The sequence below is a fragment of the Xenopus laevis genome, chromosome 2L (genome assembly GCF_017654675.1).
Source record: "Xenopus laevis strain J_2021 chromosome 2L, Xenopus_laevis_v10.1, whole genome shotgun sequence".
Classification (NCBI taxonomy): Eukaryota; Metazoa; Chordata; class Amphibia; order Anura; family Pipidae; genus Xenopus; species Xenopus laevis.
The window spans coordinates 91,197,590-91,217,877 of record NC_054373.1 but is presented as its reverse complement, the minus strand read 5'-3'; the positions used below and the strand labels follow the sequence as shown (position 1 = coordinate 91,217,877).

Here is a 20,288-nt window from a genome sequence, read left to right as displayed (position 1 = left end):
TGCTGTACCTATTGTTGGAGAATATTGTTATAACTTGTAGTCTACCAAAATGATACAGTGATGGGAACATTACATTAATAATGTAATGTGAAGGTGAAACACTGGCAATTCAATATAACAGAAGGGAAAAGGAAATCATTCAGAAACACAATTTAAATCTCGCCAAAAACAAAGTGTATATGAACCTCATGCAGTTCTCAGAAAGACATCATTTTTCATCATGACTTATCGAGGGCGCCTAGATTTCCGCCAATGTAGATTTTCTGCCACGTTAGCATCAGAAACTTGCAAAATGCATTGAAAGAGGCAGCAAACACACAACTGTTGCTAAAAATAAGCACATACATAACAAATGTATTGTGCCTACTTTTAAATTAATATTTTTTTTACATTAAAGGGGTGGTTCACCTTTGAGATAACTTTTAGTATGATATAGAGAGTTATATTCTGAGACCATTTGCAATTGCTTTTCATTTTTTATTGTGTTTTTTGGTTATTCAGCAGCTCTTCAATGTGCATTTTAAGCAATCTGGTTGCTAGGGTGCAAATTCCCCTAGCAACCATGCACTGATTTGAATAAGAGACTGGAATATGAATAGGAGAGGGCCTGAATAGAAGGATCAGTAAAAAAAAGCAACAATAACAATACATTTGTAACCTTACAGAGCATTTGTTTTTTAGAAGGGAGTCAGTGACGCCCATTTGAAAGCTGCAAAGAGTCAGAAGAAAAAGTCAAATAACTATAAAACTATAAAAAAATAAATCATGAAAACCAATTGAAAAGTTGCTTAGCATTGGTCGTTCTATAACATACTGAAAGTCTCCTTAAAGGTGAACTACCCCTTTAATCATTTAAGTTTTGTTTATCATACAGAGGGCTTATCCTTGGACTGATAATTTGGTTCTCCTCTGCTCAGAATAACAGGAAGTAACAGGAAGTGCTTAAGTGAAATGGGTTTCCTTTTCTTTCTTTAGTGCAAGAAATAACAATAGCCAACTTTCAAATGGGGATCACTGACCCCATCTAAAAACAAATGATTTGTAAGGCTACAAATGTATTGTTATTGCTACTTTTTATTACTCATCTTTCTATTTAGGTCTCTTCTATTTATATTCCAGTCTGTTCAAATAAATGCATGATTGCTAGGGTAATTTGGACCATAACAAACAGATTGCTGAAATTGCAGACTTGAGAGCTGCTGAATAAAAAGCTTAATAACACAAACACCACTAATAATAAACAATGAAACCCAATTGCAAATTGTATCAGAATATCACACTCTACAACATACTAAAAGTTAACTCAAAGGTGAGCAATCCCTTTAATAGCTATAGAAGGAATAAATAACCCTGCCCAGAAGCAGAATACCTTTCAACATTCATGGGTTTTTAAATTCAGAACATAAAAAGAAGATATTTCACACCGAAAACATTCTCTGCTTTACAAGGTTTTTAAAATAACTTGTAGGCGGGTGTACTACAATATAGTTGTTCAGGTTGGAGGCATCTGAAAAATTTATGTGGTGGCTTTCCTTTCCCATTAAATCTTATTGAAATCCAAAATATTGCATGTGAATAAAATAATTATTGTTTAGGACTGTAAGGGTTCAGATTTGGTAAAAGGGCACCTGTGTTGCAAAATCCCAACAGGTTTGTGTCAGGTGTTTACAAGCTGTATATCATCTTTGTTGGTTCCATAAAGTATTGCATATTATTAATACAAACTAATACTGAGTAACATTCTTGTATATTCCCAATAAGGATAACTAGTCCTGTTCTGACTCCTGTTCTAACTATGCTCTTGCCTGCTTGCCTCGAAATAGCTTTTATTTTTGCAATGCCACCTCAAAGGTTTTCCCCTATGTCATGCGATTATCCTATCAGGCAACACTCAGTTCATGCTGTGTTAACTACCCAGTTGTCATTTAAGAGTGTGCAAAGCTGTCATTAGATTGACATTAGAAAGTGTTCCTTATTCTGTTCCCTTATAACCACCAGCTGTAGCTGATGTACAGTGCAGGCTCCAATAGGTACAACAAAATGTGTAAATAAACACATTTTGGATACTGCCAAAATCTATAATGGGATTATGTTACATACAGCAGTTTTGGCTACTTAGCAGAACACCTGATAGGGAGGTTAATGCTCTTAAGTAATACCTTAATAAAAAGGTCTTTAATCATGATGATGAGACAATTGACAAATGATCCTTGTGGTTTAATATCGTGCAAACTATAGGGCCACTACAGTTGCATGTTGTATAGCAGCTCAAAGCAGATACCATACTCTCTAGGTACTCTAGCTACCTCTTCATTATAGTCAGCTCTACCCGTCTATATTCCTGCCCAAAACAAAGTTTTAATTACAGTGTAAAACACATGATGCACATATTGTTGTCTTAGCCACCTCTATTGACAGGTATGGCTATCACTGAGCTAAAAGACATCCATATTCTGTGTGCACTATTGTTGGGACATACTTTATGGTCCATGTGACATATGAAAAAGCATGTTGCATAGTTACATAGGTAAATCGGGTTGAAAAAAGACTAAAGTCCATCAAGTTCAACCCCTCCAAAAAAGCATCTATACATACACACAATGACACCGATCCCTCCATACACTCAATTAAACTATATATAGCAATATCTGAACTAATTGTAGATTTTAGTATCACAAAAGCGTATGCTATTACACTTGTCCAAGAAAGCATCCAAACCTGTCTTAAAGGCATAAACAGAATTAACCATCACAACATCACCCTGCAGTGCATTCCACAACCTCACTGTCCTCACTGTGAAGAACCACCTACCTTGCTTCAAATGAAAGTTATTTTTCTCTAGTCTGAAGGGGTGGCCTCTGGTCCCCAGCTAATGGTCTAAAATGTATTCTAGAGATGATTCTAGAGATTCTAAAGAAACCAACCCCCATCTCAACAGTCTACCCTCATAATTTAATTCTTCCATCCCTCTAACCAGTTTAGTTGCACGTCTCTGCACTCTCTCCAGCTCATTTATATCCCTCTTAAGGACTGGAGGCCAAAACTGCACTGTGAACCACACAATTGTCAGGAGGGTCATAGAGAAACATAAATGCACATTTGATGTTTATTTCCTATTCTTGACAAATCCTGCTGAGAAACCTACAGCTCCTGATACCATGCCTTAAAAGAATCACACTATTTGGCAAGTTACTGAAGAGTATTCTGTACTTTATAAACACATAATAATTATAATAACATAATAACTTTCCCTGCCCAGATTATGCGGAGATTGAGTTCAATGAACACTTAAAGGGGATCTATCACGAAAATGTATTTCTCCAAATGGATAACTGAGGTGGAAATAATAAAATCTTCAAATATATTTCTTTAGCAGAAATGCTTACTTTGTTTGTAAAATTATATATTATTACATGCAATGAGGGTGTTTCTCTGAGAGACAGTTCAAGCTACTGCTGAATGGGCGTGGCTACTTACTAACTATGATGTCACTTAGCAACTAGCAAAGTCTCTCCCTTCTACATATAGCATCCTCACACCAACTGAAATGCCCCATACTCCATACTTACCCCTCTGCGCAGATTCTTCCAGCGAAGTTCCACGCGTCCATCTTCAGCGTCCTTTGTAAACTGACTGGGAGATCGGTATTTCTGCATATGCGCAGTTTGGCAGTTTGCAACAACTACGCTTTCACAGAATTACATGGAAATTGCCGATCTCCCAGTCATCTTACCGAGGACGCGGAAGATGGGCACGTGGAACTTCGCTGGAAGAATCTGCACCTAGGGGTAAGTATGGAGTATGGGCCATCTCCCCTGGGTGGTAGTTAGCCTGGGGGGAGGAGGGAGGGAGGTCTACCTGGGGTGGGGGGTACGGGGTTTTTCTCCCATAGGGACAGTATACAAACATTATCAACATTAGCTGAATGAATAGTGCTGGTGCTAAACATACTTTTTTCCTATTGTTTTATTTAAATGTGTGGCTCACCTTTAGGGTAAGGTCACACCTGGCGATTCCTCGTGAGGCAACTTCGGGCGACTTCAGAAAACAAAGTACTTTGTGTGCATTTTTTCATTATAGCCGGCGGAAGACAGTGGGAAGCCGTTCAGGGAGATTAGTCGCCCCAAAGAAGAGGCAAATAGTCTCCAGGCAAGTAAATCTCCCCAAATCGCCAGGTGTGCCCTTACACTTGAGTTAATTTTTAGTATGTTCTATTGTCCTATTGTTCTGTTGTATTGTCTGTTGTTCTATTGTATGTTCATTGTCCCAATTTTGAAAACTTTGTAATTGGACATCATTATTTTTTTTATAGTTTTTGGAACGATGTGCCTTCCATTTCTGCCTCTTTCTAACTTTCAGCTGGGTGGGGGGTCATCTGTGGTTTAGGTAATTTCTGGCATTAAACATGATTATGAAGCCAGTTTGGCTTTAGTACCTGTCACTTCTGGCCCTTCAAAAGAACTTCAAAGGAGCTGATAAAAAGAATTACTAGTCCATTGAGAAGCCTGTGATAATAAGCTGCTCAAAGGCTGCTGCTTAGATAAGGGAGAGAGGTTTGTTTGTTTAAAGGTAGATAGGGAGCTCTGAACTACTGCCCAGTTTATAAAATAAGGGGGAGGTGAGTTCAGTAAACAGAGCCCATGTAGTTTGTAGTTTCAACACAAATCCTATTTAATGTGTCATGAATCATTTTTTAGTAAAGGTGTTTTATGTGTATACTGTCCTCTTAATGCAGCCTACCCATGTGGTGGTGGTTGGGATCAGAGTGCTCTATAATTTACACATTTCCTGAAAAAAAAAAGGGGTCAGCATTGACTATTGGGTATAAGGAGGTATTTCACTCTTGTAAATAACTAAATTAGATGCTGCAAATGAATTATTCAAGAAAGAATAGTAGGTCTATGTATAAGTAACCACTGCAGGGGAAGACACAAAGTCCCACATGGGCTAATTTATATACTAAAGTATTGCAAAGTGCACAGTGCAAAAAAAATTGATGCGTTTACCCACAGTCAGCATTCCTAGCCTTCCCCAGTCAGGTGCAAAATGTTGCATCAAATGCTGGAAGCACAAATAATACAGATTAGTAAATTGCATACAAATGGGTGCACTTGGTACCTGTTAAGTGTTTCAAAAGCATATTCTTTAAGTCTAACTAAAGAAGTAGGCTAGAAATGTTTTGGATTTCTGTACCAGCCCAATGCAACCACAACCCTTTAGCAGTAAATATTTGTGCCTCCAAAGATGACCCAGTAGTTCCCCGTCTTCTTTTCTGCTGATACACTGCACATGCTCTGTGCTGCTGTCACTTACTGAGCTTAGGGACCCACTTACAATATACAGTACACATAGAATAGAAATGTCACAATATAAGGCTGATTAGTAATTAACTACTACATGGCAGCACAGAAGTCAGTGCAACTAGCATGATAATTAAATAATCAACCTTGTAGCATATGCTTATATTACAGGCCAACCTCATTTTCTGATTGATAATTTGTGGTAACCCCTAAACTCAGCTTCTCAACAGCTGCTCAGAGCCCACTGAGCATGTGAGTGTCACAGACACTTTCCAAGATGGTGACTCACTGTGACAAGTTTGAAGTCCTGGATCATTACTGCTATTGAGAAGCTAAAAGTTTAGGCTGGTGCAATAAGTGTAGTATATAAAATATGGCATGTTTAGCCATATTCATTTTAGGGTTTAGTTCTCCTTTAAAAGCATCCAGCAGTGTCAGTCTCAGACAGCCAGATGGTGAAGCTTGATTCATCACTCTAGAGAACTGGGTTTCCACTAGGGTTGCCATCTGGCAAGTATTTTACCAGTCTGGCCTGGTAGAAATTATGCTTGATACCTATGTAATTCATAGGGATGAAATATAAAAATATAGGAAGCATTGCTTTCTAGAGAAGGGCCAAGAGAAGGGCCAACTCTAGTTTCCACCGCTCCAGTTTGCAGTAAAGGAGACCATTATACCACCCCAGCCTTGCATTGCTCAAGTGTGCAGTTGCTCCACAGAAAAAGTTAATCTAAAAACACAAAGAGTTATTGCTTGTAGGGGCTACCTGAAACTAATAACTACCACATCACTGAAAGCCATTTGCAGACATCTCCTAGACCCTTTTGTATCAATACAAGATTTGGAGTTTCATCAGATAAACCAACATGGCTTGCTGTTTCTTGCCATACTGCTTGGGCACATGTAATGGGCAAAATGAACTCTTTATAATAAGCATCAGCGTTGGACTGGGCCAGTGGGACGCTGGGAAAAAGCCTGGTGGGCCCCTGCCTTTACAGGCCCCACCTACCCAGATCCATTCCCTGTGGATGTTGAGGACATTCCCAAAAACAGAGTGGGGCCATTGAGGTCACAAAGGGGGCCCTGGACGTTGCAGCCCCGATGAGCCAAGAGCACCCCAGTCTGATGCTGATCGGCATCATGGCTCTTGTATAGTGTAAATTAATACAAATATTATAATTTAGTTTTTCCATGTAACACTTATAATGTAAGGAATCATGTCTAAATGGGTGGATCACATCTTAAAAGACCTACATTTGGAATGAGTAGTTGCAACTGGTGCTTCATACAAAATAATGGACAGTTTTATATTTCTCGCTATTGTCTCCATCATGCCTAGAGTAGGCACAGACAGAAGAAAGCAATGAACAAGCTTCAGGACAAGCTTTTAAAAGGACGAGTGCTTGCTATATGTTCTTCAGAGCAGATTTCCACTTCTTCTGGATTATTAACAGACTGTAATTATGCCATGGGAAGCAGCACAATGGGAATAGGGAAGCAGGCAGTAATTACTGTCAGGGACTGAGGAGAAGCACACTCCTCCAGGTAACCAGCCTGCTGGGATCCTCTAGCATTGCTTAAATAAACTATAATAAAAAAGAAATGCCTGAGGCAGAGGTGCATTGCTCTGCAGAGCCATTTAACAGAATGCGCAGTTTGATGCTGCAGAGTTTATGCACTGACACAGCAGTGGGAGCAGAGGGGCAGTAATAGAATGTAGCAAAATGTGCCCAGTAACCTGCAGTTAAATGTACTGATGTGCCTGAAAATGAGTACAGGTACAGGATAGTATTGTGGTGGCACCAAGCAATTTTTAGTCAGTTTGGGGGTGCAAAGACATAATGCAAGGCTAGGGTTGCCACCTTTTCCTAAATATTTATATTTTATCCCTATTAATAACATTGGGATCAACCATCATTTTTACCGGCCAGGCCGGTAAAATACCGGCCAGGTGGCAACCCTTTGCAAAGTTTAATTATTTATATAAATTATTGCTGCCAAGTCTGTGGCCTTTTGCTGTTATTAAACTACAACAACTCCCATTACCCCAAGACAGCATCCCCGTAACAGTTTCCTTCTCTCTTTACTTCCTCAAAGCAAAGGCCCTATTCCCCTTACTTCTGAAGGCACTGCTGTTTTTACTACACAGTTACAGGGTACATTTGTGGTGTTTTATTAAGCTTTTTAATACTCTGTAGAGAGTACAGTGCAGAACTGGACTGAGGATAAAAATAAGCCCTGGCATTTAAGGTAGACAGAGGCGCAAACAACCCCCCACCAGCCCAATAAATAGTGACTGTCTGTGGCAACTCACAGCAGCCCCTCTGGCATTTGCCAGAACCCACTGTTTGCCAGTCTGGGCCTGGTACAGTGGACAGGAGTGTGGCATGGGCACACGGAATAATTATGCTGATATGAAGAATAGTAAATGTACATGCACAAGCTTTTCCTTGTTTTTTTGTATTCCGCACCCCACCTTTCTTTTTTTTTGTGGTGATAAGGTTGATTACATTTCCCTGTTAGTATTAATTAGTGCAGCAGTCTGTTTCCTTTTACACAGGTTTGAGATCTAGCACATATTATACAAATAAACCATTAAAAATATATAAAAACACATTCATGGATACTATAATCAGAAAGAGAGGGTTCTTTAGTTAGTTAGTTAGTCAGTTAGTTAATTATTTAGTTAGTTAGTTCGATTTTTAGATATGCAAGAAGATAAATGTACAGACAAATAAATGCTCTGTTATAGAATAATAGATGCTGATGTAATACTCTGTGCGCATGGATGCACTGAACTGGCAGATTTGGCAGGGAGCTGACAGCCATGGCTGGAACACTAATTTATTTCCTAAAGCACTGATGATGCCATTACTCCTGGGAAGGAAGGAGATTAGTATATCTGTATCTGTGCCTGACAAATATGAGTTGATGGATCTGGATCAGAGCTGTATATACCTGTGGATAAGAACCTGTAGCAAGCAACGCTAAATATCTGACAGCAAGCAGCAGATAGAACAGTAGTTATAGTTATGGTATGTATTATACCAGTGCTGTTCAACTTCTGTGGTACCGAGGGCCAACATTTTACTGGCCTATATGGTGGAAGGCCGATAATGAAAGTCAGTGTTGACCACTCCCCTTTTAAACCACACCCACATTACCACAAGAACTTTCAAGATCATATCCACATTAACGGTGGTAGCGCACCAAAAAACCAAATGGTTGGTGCTCACTCCAGGGAAATCCCTCATCACTCATATGTGAAAAATTTAAGTTATGTTAAAAACATACCATTAAATCCATATGCCTCATCCTCCCCTGTGGATAATACAGCAACCCCCCAACACATGATTAAACACCTTAGGGGCCCCTAACAACAATTTACAAATGCTAACAAACCCCAAGAACAAACCCCTAACAGGCTTACATCCCACATGTAGCGTAGGGCGAGCAGAGAATGGCACACCCAAGCAGCACTGGGCAAGCAGAGAATGGCACACACAAGCAGCACTGGACAGGCAGAGAATGGCACACAAGCAGCACTGGGCAAGCAAAGAATGGCACACACAAGCAGCATGAATGGCACACACAAGCAGCACTGGGCAAGCAGAGAATGGCACACACAAGTAGCATGAATGGCACACACACAAGCAGCACTGGGCAAGCAGAGAATGGCACACACAAGCAGCACTGGCAAGGAGCGAATGGCACACACAAGCAGCACTGGTCAAGCAGAGAATGGCACACACAAGCAGCACTGGGCTGCTTGGCAGAGAATGGCAGACACAAGCAGCACTGGGCAAGCAGAGAATGGCACACACAAGCAGCACTGGGCAAGCAGAGAATGGCACACACAAGCAGCACTGGGCAAGCAGAGAATGGCACACACAAGCAGCACTGGGCAAGCAGAGAATGGCACACACAAGCAGCACTGGGCAAGCAGAGAATGGCAGACACAAGCAGCACTGGGCAAGCAGAGAATGTCACACACAAGCAGCACTGTGCAAGCAGAGAATGGCACACACAAGCAGCACTGGGCAAGTAGAGAATGGCACACACAAGCAGCACTGGGCAAGCAGAGAATGGCACACACAAGCAGCACTGGGCAAGCAGAGAATGGCACACACAAGCAGCACTGGGCAAGCAGCGAATGGCACACACAAGCAGCACTGGGCAAGCAGAGAATGGCAGACACAAGCAGCACTGGGCAAGCAGAGAATGGCGCACACAAGCAGCACTGGGCAAGCAGAGAATGGCACACAAGCAGCACTGGGCAATCAGAGAATGGCACACACAGGGAGGGAAGGCAGAACAGAGCAGGAGACAGGGAGACCTATCATTCTAATATGTACTACATACAGTGACATAGTGCTGGTGCCCCATTAGCATTTTCAATAAGGTGTGAACAGGTGAACAATGTGGGCAGTTTCAGTCTGGGTCTCAGGTGTGAACAGTACAGGGCTTTAGGATATAAACAATAGAGGTGTCACAAGTGTGAACAATTCAGGGGGATCACAGGTGTGAACAATACAGGGGATTAGAGTCTGAATTTGAGGTTTAAGCAATGCAGGGGCTAGTTAATATCTGTAGTGATACCTGGAGAGTCTTCAAAAGTATGATAAATGTAGTTTTTATTAACGCACTACATGTTTCGGACCCATCTGGTCCTTCCTCTGGTGCATGTTGCATGGAAGTTTGGACCAGATGGGTCTGAAGCATGTAGTGCGTTAATATAAACTACATTTATCATACTTTTGAAGACTCTCCAGATTTCCTTATGCTATATGATACCGTTGTGGAGATGGCTACTCCATGTGTCTGTTGAAGAGTCTGACTAACCAAGTCAATTGGTGGATTACTGAGGAATAAATTCCAGTCTTCTCTGTAGTGATACCTTTTAAATCTTACATATGGTAAGCAGACACAGCATGTGGGGGGGCACAGAAGGGGGGACAGCTTGGACAGCCCTGCATTATACCATCCTTTATAACAGCAGCTTATTCATTTGGGCACATGGTGTTTAGTACATAGCATTCCGGCATCCCTTTAGGTAAAATACACGTTGCTACTGATGTGTGAAAACATATCTTCCCATTCCAATCCTACCTGTACATAATGAGAATCTGCATGAAGAGCCGTCTAATATTTCTTTATGGATAGGCAATGTACAGTAGGGTATACATTATTCACTGTGCCCATTATTGCCTGTAGATCTGTACAGTATTTAATCTATAATATATCTTATTGGAACTTGCTCAAGTGTTATCCCATTATCTGAATCTGTCTCGGCTTTTGTACAGTGTTTTTGTTTTTATACAGTGTTATCATATTTTGTATCATATCTAAGGCCCTTGAGCATTGATTTTCTTGTAAAGGATTAGACTACTATCAGAATCGGAAAGTAGGGGTTGCAGATAAAATTCTTCCCTGCCCCCCCCCACCAGTTCATAGGAGTGTGAGGTTCTATGAAGAAAGAAGAGATTATTATTCCAAAACAGGACGGAAAGAAGAAGGCTAGATATCCTTAGGCAGACAATATAATTTCATTTCAGAAGAATGCTCTTCACATAGTATTTAACAATTCATTGTTTAACATTTGTGCCCTTTAATGAGACATATTGTAGGGATTTTTGTCATATGGAATTCTATATGCTAGATTTAATGGAGAGCATGTTTATTTTGATATGATAAATACAAGCACAGCTGATGCATACAAAGGCACACATTTCTAGTAGTCAAGCATGTTGTGTCTGTGCAGAAATATGAGCTCATAGCCTCTCACACCCTTTGCTTTTTTCAAAGAACCTAATTTATATCTAAAGTGCATGCCACACTCAGTGGTGCATTAAGGATGTCTTGTTAATGCAAGGTAGTGAATGCATCAGTAAACGAGAGAGTTACAGTATATGCATCAGGAGTCTGCAGGGAGTATATTCAATATGTGCATTAGGAACCTGTAAAGTAATAGGACCACAGGGGACATTTCTGTGTATTCCACTATTTAGAGCAGTCATTCTCTTATTGTGATGTCAAACAACAGCTTTGACATACACATAATTCCTTCTTGGATGAGGTACTGGCTGACTTTGTGTAAATTCTGGAAAATGTACATTCCTCCTAAAAAATATATCGAATAGCTAGCTAATGATCTAAGCAATGTATTTCATCATTTAGTCGACTAATTAGCCCACTGATAGTGGTTCAACAGAAGCTTCATGTGCCACTAGTTTGTAAATGTGCCCTAGTATGCAATACTTTCTTACTTTCCCCATGAGCTTCACAGGTTTAAAACCAGATTTAGCATTTCAAACAAGTTGCTAATCACTCTATATGTATGGGCTGTGTTCTTTGCCAGCTGTATCCTAGAGGTGATGAAAATCTCTGAAATATCACTGCAATGCTTTCCTTACTATATCATTTTCTATAATTTTGAGGATCACCCTCGGTTCAATAGGTTTGAAAGTGTAAATGCACCACTCAACAGCAGCTTTTATGTGTGACTATCCCATGAGTCTATACCAAAATACTTTATACCTCATCCCACTGAAATGACCACCTGTTATAGGTGGGTACTGGGAGAATTATTTTAATTATTTTAGGGACTTTTACAGAAACCTATTTAAATCATTTGCCACTAGGAGGGTTTTTTTATGGTACTGCTTAATTATGGGTATCAATAGTCCACTTCTATCCTCACAGATCTGGGATAAGAATATTTAGGGCATCACACATATACATTTTCATTACACGATTGTTATGTGATTCCAGTCTTTTTTTTCCTAAAATCATGTTCCAGTATAGCAAGTAACTGCATAATGCATACATATAGCATTTTAGACATCATTTGCATTATGTAAGCACTTATAAATAATAAATGGCAGTTGATTTAAATTTGGGCCTAAATGGATAAACTATAGGGTTTTGGTAAAAAATAAAAAAAATGCATTGAAGGTAAAGAAAGGGGATATGCATCTGAATTTTGCAGTTTGCACTGCCTGCATACTGACTTTTAAATGTGCCATCAATTGATGTGATTAAAGGGATAATTTACTATGCACCATGCAACGTGCAAAGTGCAAAAAAAAGGCCACAATCAGGCATTTTTTTGCACACAGACACATATTGGGTAGCTTCAGGAGGTACAGCCCAAACACCAAATGTTTCTGATTTGTGTCACAATTAAAGTGCAATTGTGTTGATTTTAATGTATCATTGTGGAAAATGCTGCATTGTGGGTAAATAACATGGCAAGTTGCACTTGAAATTGCATTTTGCACACTACATATGTGCTCAGTTGCACTTGTGAATTAGATTTTAATAAATGAGATTAACTGCCAGGATTCATACATTTCAATTTCATTTGCTAGATCAGTGTACACTGTAACCTATGTTATCAAAGCAATAACATTATGCTAGTGTTTCATTGTTATTGCTTTGCACGTTTTAGAATCATTTTTAGCGTGTTAGACTTTTGCTAATTGAAAGCACTTGATTAAGAGTAATAATCAGTAAATTGCTTAATTTGGATTTTTTTTTTCATAACTCGCCTCATTACAACCCAAGTAAATTAAATCCTTAAGTTTTTCCCTCAGGCCAGTGCTCCTTTCTGGAAAAAAAGCAAATGTAAATGTATGTTTCTAAGAAAGCTTTGTACCACCCCAGTGAATTTATCTTACTGTTGTCTTTTAACTATTGCCTCCGATGTACCAGTGAAACAATAAAAAGTAATCAGCCAGGAAAATGATCGTGATGGGGACCATAATCTGATGAAAGTTTTTTATTACAGATTCAGTGCCACAAACAGGGAGGAAAAAGGTCAGGGTGGCCCTGTATTGCCAAAGCTTTACAATACATTTTTTGACAGCAATATAAAATCAACTCCCTGCATACTCTGCAGTCGATCAGCTTCCTTCTGCATTTAATCAATGGCCATTTATGTGCCAAAGAAGCTAAACTAAGAACTGCATTTAATTGCCTTCAACTGTGGCATGGACGCTCCAATTATAGTGATGGCTACAATCCTACTAGAAATGTTACTCCATAACCATATTTGTATTTAACACATTTGTAACAATAGCTTTGCTAATATGTCTTTACCCCAATTGTCCCTCTGGCTGAGCAATACCATCCATTGCTCTTTAGGTAGGGTTTATGTAAGCAAAAGCGGAAACTGAAGAAAATGTGTTTTCTATGTACGCATGTACCCATATTCTTCAATATAGCCTATAGAGGCTGATTTATTAAAATTTAAGATCACTTTTTTTGAGAAAATTGTGGGAAAAAAATTGATCTCAAATGTATTTGAGTTGTAGCTTTTAAAACAATTTTTTTTTCAGAAAGTAGAAAAGTAGAAAACCTTAAGGGTTAGTTCACACGAGGAGATTCGGGGAGATTTTGTCGCCTGGCGCCTAATCGCCTCGTCTTCTGAGCGACTATCTCCCTGAACTGCCTAAGTGTTTTTTCCCATAGGCTACAATGAAAAGTCACCTGCGCCAATGCACACGCGGCGATGCGTTTTCTATAGTCGCCCGAAGTTGCCTGTGTGAGCTGAGGCAGTTCGGGGAGATAGTCGCTCAGAAGACGAGGCGATTAGTCGCCAGGCGACAAAAATCTCCCTGAATCTCCTCGTGTGAACTAACCCTAAGAAATACATCAGTTATAGAAGCTATTGGAGATAACCAGGACAAAATTGCCCGTTAGTGCTCATGTAGAGAGAAATTTTGCTGTGGGGTCTGGTTGAACTCTGCACCTTGTGCTGAATTAAAAATATGGCACACTGTGCAGAGTGTAAGGTCAGAGGTTTCAAGCTAACCCTGTTCTGTGTGAAGAAATGCAAAGTCAATGTGAATGAAAGTCAGGGTGCAGGAGGAGAGCATCTATATGTCTGCTTCCACCCCTCATGAATACAGTACTTTGGACCACAGGGGGATTAAGCATGTGTTAGTACTAATTTGGGAGTCTTGGTGTGACTTGCTATATGGTAAAGAGGTGTCATATCTAAGCAAAGTAGTTATATGTATGGCCAGAGTCAGGCCAAGCCGATGGCACCCTAGGCAACTCGGCCGACCAGCTGTCAGACCCCACTGTGTGAATTTGATTAAGATGGAGCGCGTGCAATGGCAACCCGGCAGGGCACATCTCTGCACAGAGTAAGCAGCAGCCGGTGAGGGGACAAGGCCAGGAACAGGGGTAGGCAGCAGAAAGGTATGTGCTTCGCTCCCTATGCACGTGCTTCTTCTGCCTATCCCTTGTTCTGGCCCTGTGTATGGGCGAAGGGGAGCCATGTATGTAGGCCGTGTACTTTATGTTGTATATGCCATTTTAAAAAATAGTTTCAGACCAGTGGCGGCATATATATATGTATGACCATGAAATATGATCAAAAAAAGGTTTTTTTGATCCGATGTTTTGTGATTATATTTCATGGTTGCTGTGTAAATCCTATGAGTGCCATCATTATGAACTGCTTATTCTTTATTTTTGTATGAGCTGTTTTTTTAAAACTAAAAAATATACTGGATGTAGCAGTAAATATGTGAATGTTCACAGCTGGAAATATGTAGTCTACAAAGGTGTATACAGATGCACAAAACAGCATAAGCAATATTGATAAGAAACCATAAAAACATTTTCATTTCATTTCACAAACCTCAAGAATGACGTGGTGATGTGATGTGAGTAAACAGCTTTAGAAGTTCTCTGTTTGTTTAGGATAGCAGCTGCAGTATTAGCTTGGTGTGACATCACTACCTGCCTGAGTTTCTCCCTGCTCACTTATAGCTCTGGGCTCAGATTACAGCAGAGAAGGGAGGGGGGAAGAGGAGCAAACTGAGCATGCTCTTGCCCGGGGCAAGGAGGTTTAAGCTGAAGGCAGGAAGTCTGATACAGAAGCCCATGTGTTCACAATAAAAGGAAACAAATGCATTGTTTATTTTGACAGGGGACTCTGAGCAGCACTACTTTGAGGGTTTGCTGGTATATTTAGGTGGGCCTTTCTGATAAGGCTTACATACTGTAGTTCTAACCTTTCCTTCTCCTTTAAAGAACATATGGGACACCAGTGAAACATGATTGCAGCAGCAGACATTTTATGAAGGTGCTTGTATAGATAGTTAATTGGATAGTCACATGGTAAGGGGTATCAAGGAGAATTTGTAGATGAGATGGGTGGAATGGATACAACATGGGCAAGATAAATAATAATAATTTGAAAACATGAAACAGAAATAGAATGTGATGTCTGCAAACAAACATGCTGCAGTACGTTTGGGTGAATGTAATATCTGGTAAATAATTCCATTTGGAATTTCAATAGCAGCTGTTAATAGAGAAGTTCCTGTTCCATTTGTGTACTGCATGACATTCTTTTGCTGTATTTCTGCCTACAGTGCTAGGATAATGCTCTTTACAGAATGGGTTGCAGGTTTTGTGGACCTGCATTGTCACTGGGTGCAGCACTGGTTATTATAGCTCAGAATATTTACAATACAGAAAGAAGCAGGGCTGGCAAGGAGCAACTGTTACTTATTTGTATTTCATGCTCAGTTCTTGATCACATCCAGGATATATATATACAGTATTAGAGATGTCGCGAACTGTTCGCCGGCGAACTTGTTCGCGCGAACATCGGGTGTTCGCGCTCGCCGGAAGTTCGCGAACGTCGCGCGACGTTCGCCATTTTGGGTTCGCCATTGTTGGCGCTTTTTTTTGCCCTCTCACCCCAGACCAGCAGGTACATGGCAGCCAATCAGGAAGCTCTCCCCTGGACCACTCCCCTTCCCTATAAAAACCGAAGCCCTGCAGCGTTTTTTCACTCTGCCTGTGTGTGCTGAAGAGATAGTGTAGGGAGAGAGCTGCTGCCTGTTAGTGATTTCAGGGACAGTTGAAAGTTTGCTGGCTAGTAATCGTTTTGATACTGCTCTGTTATTGGAGGGACAGAAGTCTGCAGGGGTTTGAGGGACATTTAAGCTTAGGTAGCTTTGCTGGCTAGTAATCTACCTTCTACTGCAGTGCTCTGTATGTAGCTGCAGTGGGCAGCTGTCCTGCTTCTGATCTCATCTGCTGACTGCTGCAATAACAGTAGTCCTTGTAAGGACTGCTTTTATTTATTTTTTTGTTGTTTTACTACTACTACTACTACTACTACTATAAGAGCCCAGTGCTATTAGTCTAGCAGTGTTGGGGAGTGGGACTGGTGTGCTAATCTGCTGCTCCTAGTAGTTCAGCAGCACCAACTTTAATTTTTTTTTTTAATATTCATTTTTTTTTTATTTTACTTTTTTTTATTTTACTACCGCTGTAGTAGTGTATAAGTTGACCTTTTAGGCATTATTTGCCCTGTAGGCATTATTTGCACACTGTTTTCTTCAACCCGCCATCGAGCTGTGTGACCTTGTTCACATTCTGTCTAAATATCCATAATATTACCGTCTCCAGAAAAAACACCGGAGTCACTTTTTTCAAGCAGCCATAATATATTTTACGTAATCCGTATCCACCGCTGTAGTAGTGTATACGTTGGCCTTGTAGGCATTATTTGCACACTGTTTTCTTCAACCCGCCATCGAGCTGTGTGACCTTGTTCCCATTCTGTCTAAATATCCATAATATTACCGTCTCCAGAAAAAACACCGGAGTCACTTTTTTCAAGCAGCATTCATATATTTTACGTAATCCGTATCCACCGCTGTAGTAGTGTATACGTTGGCCTTGTAGGCATTATTTGCACACTGTTTTCTTCAACCCGCCATCGAGCTGTGTGACCTTGTTCCCATTCTGTCTAAATATCCATAATATTACCGTCTCCAGAAAAAACACCGGAGTCACTTTTTTCAAGCAGCATTCATATATTTTACGTAATCCGTATCCACCGCTGTAGTAGTGTATACGTTGGCCTTGTAGGCATTATTTGCACACTGTTTTCTTCAACCCGCCATCGAGCTGTGTGACCTTGTTCCCATTCTGTCTAAATATCCATAATATTACCGTCTCCAGAAAAAACACCGGAGTCACTTTTTTCAAGCAGCATTCATATATTTTACGTAATCCGTATCCACCGCTGTAGTAGTGTATACGTTGGCCTTGTAGGCATTGTTTGCCCAGTTTTTTTGGCCGCAGCCACTGAAGCACAGAGGCCAGAAAAAATATGCCATATAAATGCTGAAAATAGTAATTTTTTGCCATACGTTGACTCAACGTATATGGCAAAAAATGACTATTTTCAGCATTTATATGGCATATTTTTTCTGGCAACTGTGCTTCAGTGGCTGCGACCAAAAAAATGCATATTTTCTGCATTTATATGGCATAATTTTTCTGGCCTCTGTGCTTCAGTGGCTGCAACCAAAAAAATTTATATTTTCAGCATTTATATGGCATAATTTTTCTGGCAACTGTGCTTCAGTGGCTGCGTCCAAAAAAACTGGGCAAACAATGTCTACAAGGTCAACGTATGGCGAAAAATTACTATTTTCAGCATTTATATGGCATATTTTTTCTGGCAACTGTGCTTCAGTGGCTGCGTCCAAAAAAACTGGGCAAACAATGCCTACAAGGTCAACGTATGGCAGTTGTTTAAAGAGAACAGTAGATTACTAGCCAGCAAAGCTACCTAAGCTAAAATGTCCCTCAAATCCCTGCAGACTTCTGTCCCTCCAATACAGAGCAGTATCAAGCAGATTACTAGCCAGCAAGCTTACTATCATCTGTCCCTGAAATCACTAACAGCTCTCCCCCTACACTATCTCTTCCAAGCACACACAGGCAGATTTTTCAGATACATTTTTGCCCTTGATCCCCCTCTGGCATGCCACTGTCCAGGTCGTTGCACCCTTTAAACAACTTTAAAATCATTTTTCTGGCCAGAAATGTCTTTTCTAGATGTTAAAGTTCGCCTTCCCATTGAAGTCTATGGGGTTCGCGAACCGTTCGCGAACCGCTCGCATTTTTGCGCAAGTTCGCGAATATGTTCGCGAACTTTTTTTCCGACGTTCGCTACATCCCTATACAGTATGTAAGAAAACCAGAGATAAGCTTACATAGCATCATCTACAGGCAGCGGTTTTCGTTGCTTTTCATTTTTAGACCTACCGTAGCTGCATTGTACTTTGTGCAGGAGCTGCTTCATATTAGTGTAAAGTGGGGTGGGGGGGAAGAAGAACAGCGGTTACTATAGCAACAGAAGGCATCAAATGGATGCTAATCTGATAAAGGAAACTAACGAGGGCTATCTCCTGGTGACCTGGATTATCAAAAGGTTACCAAGAAACCTTCAGAGATCTTGATTTAACTGGGGGCTTTTACAGACTACGCCACAATCTGTGCCTGCAATCAGAAGCAGAACAATGCAGTATATATTCCTCCTTTAAATAATAGTCTATCTCATACATCTGTTGCTTAGATTTTGTGTTAAAACTGTTATATAGTTTTTAAATCAATCTCATCCCAATGGGCTTGAAGACTACACAATGCATGGAGGGTTCTACAAATCTGTCACTGCCCAAACTGTGCATGTGTCTCCCACAACCCCACAGGGGGGATCCTATTTGGCTGTCTGCGACTCCCAGAGGTTGGTTGTGCTATCAGGGTCCCCCTGCATTGCGGAGGAAGTTACCATGGTAACACACTAGAGTGTCACCTCGGAAACCACTTCTAATTACCACCATAAGATAAAACAAAAGGTGTCTGACTCCAAATGACCCCCTGTGCAGTCTGCTGTGGAGATTTATACACAATATTTGCTTGAATACCCTTTGCTCGCTATTCATGTGTGTATTTGTACCTGCATAAGATATGTAACAATTATAGACTCCTCCTGATTATTTATATGCATGTCCTGGTTTATGCTTTGGCTGAATCTTTTTCATAGCACTGTATGTTTGTTGTGGTAATAAGGTCTGAGGTTAAAAAGCCTTTTTGTGGCACCCCTTCATTATATATGTGACTTTGCAACTTGCAATAACTGAACTACATTTCCCAGGTAATGCCTAGGGCAGGGGTCCCCAACCTTTTTTTACCCGTGAGCCACATTCAACTATAAAAAGAATTGGGGAGCGGCACAAGCATGAAAAAGACCAATTGGGGTGCCAAATAAGGGCTATGATTGGCCATTTGCTAGCCCCTATGTGGACTGGCAGCCTACAGGAGGCCTCTAATTAGCAGTATACTTCGTTTTTATGCAATTAAAACTTGCTACCAAGCCAGGAATTCAAAAATAAGCACCTGCTTTGAGGCCACTGAGAGCAACATCCAAGGGTTTGGAGAGCAACATGTTGCTCATGAGCTACTGGTTGGGGATCACTGGCCTAGGGGTTTCAGTTAACAACAGGTGAAAACATAAAGTTGAACTTTCCTGATTTAAAACATTACTGATACTATCATGCATTGCTGTATGTCATCTTACAGTTGTAGCCACTTTCTCCAAAAACAAGAATAATATGAAGGGTATATCAGAGTTTATTTGCTGTTCTTCTATATGCTGGGGCCAAGGGCACACAAGGTGGTCACTTCCCCTTTCATTTCCTATAGATGTATGTTCCATTTTAAGGTTGGAAACTGATTTATCAGTGAGAACTATAAAGTTATAATAGTCCTTCCCTGAGGTGGCTATTCAAATAATCCAAAAATGTTTAAATGATTTCCCTTTTCTATGTAATAATATAACAGTAGCTTGTACTTGATCCAAACGAAAATATAAGTTTTCCTTATTGGAAGCAAAACCAGCCTATTGGATTTATTTAGACTTCAGGTATGAAGATCCAAATCATGGAAAGATCTGTTATCAGGAAAACCCCAGGTCCTGAGCATTCTGGATACCAGGTCCCATACATGTACTAGTTGTTTCAAGAAAGGGTCGGATGCTTGGGGAAATGGTTGCTATTATTAACTCTTTGCACTGAGTTGACACAGGTACTGGCCCAATCGCCTTTTCAGAGTCAGAACGGATCCCCCTGAGGTAAACTCTAGAAGCAATTCTGATTACTAAAT

The 20,288-nt window shown here is 40.4% G+C and overlaps 1 protein-coding gene across 2 annotated transcripts in view; it reads left to right on the top strand.

Annotated features, from left to right (window-relative positions):
• rims3.L (regulating synaptic membrane exocytosis 3 L homeolog) overlaps nt 1-20,288 on the top strand; it is a 56,291-nt gene that overhangs the window by 17,615 nt on the left and 18,388 nt on the right. The gene's annotated exons all lie outside the window — the stretch shown is intronic.